The sequence below is a fragment of the Daphnia pulicaria genome, chromosome 1, assembly GCF_021234035.1.
Source record: "Daphnia pulicaria isolate SC F1-1A chromosome 1, SC_F0-13Bv2, whole genome shotgun sequence".
Taxonomy (NCBI): Eukaryota; Metazoa; Arthropoda; class Branchiopoda; order Diplostraca; family Daphniidae; genus Daphnia; species Daphnia pulicaria.
In genome coordinates this window covers 3,037,968-3,041,194 of record NC_060913.1, presented here as the reverse complement: position 1 = coordinate 3,041,194, position 3,227 = coordinate 3,037,968, and the positions used below count along the sequence as shown (strand labels likewise).

General features: G+C 33.8%; 1 long non-coding RNA gene across 1 annotated transcript; it reads right to left on the bottom strand.

The window, feature by feature from the left end:
- Positions 1 to 329: 329 nt before the first annotated feature.
- Positions 330 to 787, bottom strand: LOC124329310. Its single transcript, XR_006916745.1, has 2 exons — positions 752 to 787; positions 330 to 692 (listed from the first exon to the last, which is right to left on the bottom strand). It is a non-coding gene; the product is annotated as an uncharacterized LOC124329310 (long non-coding RNA).
- Positions 788 to 3,227: the final 2,440 nt, after the last annotated feature.

Below are 3,227 nucleotides of genomic sequence, written 5' to 3'. Positions count from 1 at the left end.
AGATAATTTTTTTCTCTCATTTTTAGTATGTTTTATTATTCTTTTATTTTTGTGAACCATCCTCTTTTATAACAATCAACGTCAAATTCACAACCATTCCAAATTTTAACAAAGTTTTCAAAAAAGGTTTACTTTACGTCAACGTTAGTCCAAACGTTCACTTGATACTATCCAAATATTTTGCCAGCATTTCAAGCCGTGATGGCATAGTGGTTAGAGCAGTCACATACAACGCATCTTCTCGCTTCTTCAAGATCCCTAGAAAGTCTGCAGCCATCACTAATTAACATTTGGTAAGTAAAAAATTTTTATTCTTGATATTTTCATTTAAACAAGCAAGCTGAAGCATAGGCCACTGTATTTAATACAGTAAAAGATAATCTTCCTACATTCAAGCCACACAGCTAGCTTAGGTTATAAAGTATAGTGACAAGAAGTGTAACTGTAATAGGCATTGTTCTCACCACTGCTGATGAAATGAAAATGTTGGAGGAATTCGTTACCAATACAAGCGACTGCATGTCTATCAAGATACATAAATCAATTCCCCTTTTTGTTTGCGCCGATTGGTGCCTCACCAGTCGACCTACTGACACACTTAATTTTTAAATTCAGTGAAGCCATTTTTTCAGCTAAGCTTTGAGTCGTTTGGTTGGAGGCTAGTGTCTCGTTTTCCAGAGTTTTTTGGGTCTCTAGAAATTGAAAGGGCTCCGTTACTTTCTCGTACTTACTTAAATTGTTTAAATTATACCTTCCAATTCTTTGGTCAAAATAAGTTTTGATTCTTCCACCTTGGAAGAATTTCGATCGTTTTCCTGCATCTGATTATCAGCAAAAATTTGTTTTGGTAACAAAACTTGGTTTCCACTTTGTTTATCTTTCTTTCGACTCCTCCTTGAGATTTTGCCATTCATCAGTGACTGTCAATTCAGTGTTTTGTACAAGATTGATGGGAGTAAATAGGATGGCCGTCGAGTAACAAACGCTCACTTTACGATCCTATAAAGATTGCGTGTCCCATAATTGCGCCACAGACGAGAGTGGCAGCTGGCACGACTTTTAATATTGTTGTCTGCTGCAATCAACGAGTTTATCATTCGATTGCTACTCGATAGTCGATACGATAGTTAGCTTCAAATTTAAAGAATAAAAAAACCATAATTCAACTTAACTTTTTAATTATTTTCCGGCAAATTTTGTCCCCATTGCTAAGCGCACAGTTGGTCACAAAGGTTTCCATGGAATAAATAAGTATAAACGAAATTCACTGAATTAAGTTCAAGTTACCTTATTATTAACTTTAAAGGCCTTCAATATGCTTTGGCTTCTTGAGGGAACCCATTCATTGGAACAAGTGTGTAGTGTTTGCTTCTATTTTAAAACCACCTAACTCGCTATAATGGAATATTTTTAAGAGGATTTGAGTTGCTTATTGTTGTGCACATTTTCTAAAATGCAATAGTCTTTCTGACAAAAGTAAAAGCGCATTAATTGTAAGAGTGTTTTTTAACGTAGTTTTATCAAAATTTCAAGGGTAACATAGCCAAGATAATCTAGACCAACTAAACTTGAATAAAAAAGTTCACGGTACCCATTTTAATCGATGAAGCTGAAACTATACGAATTTAAATTTGACAGTGCGCATATGAGAATGCACAGGATTTTTGCGTTCAAATTTAATTTAATCTCCTCTGGTTGGCTCTGCTTGAAAAAATTAATATGAACAGTGGAAAAAAGGTTGAAAATTTGAAATTCGTTTGTATTCATATTCGCAAAATGGGAATTAACTTTTTACCTTTGCGTTGATAGCGATGGCCATAAATGAAGTTCATAGGAAGTAAAATTTGAACGAAATTTTGAATGAAAATTACGTCAAAGTAGAACGGTAAATCCCCCCCCCCAAAAAAAAAACCTCTCCGGTATGGAGAAACTGCAAACTGAAACATAATATATAAAAAATAAGTATTATAAATTAGAAAAAAACACATACTTAATTTCAGAAAGTCTACTTCTGGGCTACACAGAATTACCACGTGGAATTCTTAGATGACCCATCCAATGATATTGTCTGTTTCGTCCACGATAACCCGCTGTTGCTATAATTTGGTGGTCCCCACATTTCCATACTTTCCTAATTTTCAGCTTACTTTCTACGGTTCTTCGTAGAAATAGACACTCACGAAGGAAATTTAAAAGTATTCATCGTCGTCGGTGGATTCGAAAAAGTCTTCCGAGAAAACTTTTTCGTCGCTGGAAACACTTTTGGTCATGTCCAATAGTCTGTTTCATTCCCACATTTTTTTTTATTTTCATGTGGGCCTTTCTGGATCGAGGTTATTTATAGTTATAGGTTGAAATACTGCCCTATTTTTTTTCTTAAAAAAAATAACATCTAGACCCCCCGCCAACTCATAAAGTGTCACAATGTGTGTTTTTACGGTTTTTCAGCGCGCTTGTTCTGTGTGTTAGTTTAAAAAATCGGACCTTAACAAATTATTATTTAACTAGTGAATCTACATATTTGTACCAATTTTTAACTAAATCGTTTTTAAATTTAGACCCCTTGCGATAAGTTTTAATATTCCGTTTTTTATATGAAAAGATAACTCAATGACTTTACCTGTCGGGTTGTGAAAACTTCCCTTTAGTCTTATGTCATCAGATATAATAATATTAGGCAACAATGTAATGAGTCATTAGACTCATATCCAGTCACCAAGCAGTCTGATGTGAACCTTTTTTCATGTGCCTCGCAGTGAAGTGAAATATTTTCAAATGCAGAGCCATTCTATTACCGATATCATTATTGGATGCATAGAAAATGAAAGTCTTGCTGACAAGTGTAAGCTTCCAACTAACAGAAGTGTCATGGCCCGTTATTTGCACATGAGAACTGAAAATTCTCTTAAACCCAACAACGATCTAATTAGTTTATTGTTTGGTGAAATGGAAATTGTGTGGGCGAAATCTGGCTGGTGTTTTAATCACTTGGGAATGGATACTGTATCAAATATTTAAAATAATTATGAATGAACAAAGTGAAAAACAAGTAATTCAAGATAATAAAAAATGTAAAAAAAGCTATTAAACCGCGATCAAATAGACAAATAATTCAACATTATGTTCATAATAAAAATATAATATGAATACAAGTTAATTTTGATTAGGTACTACATCCAATAGTTTTCTATTATTTTCCCATGTGTTTATTCCCCGTTCTTGATTAA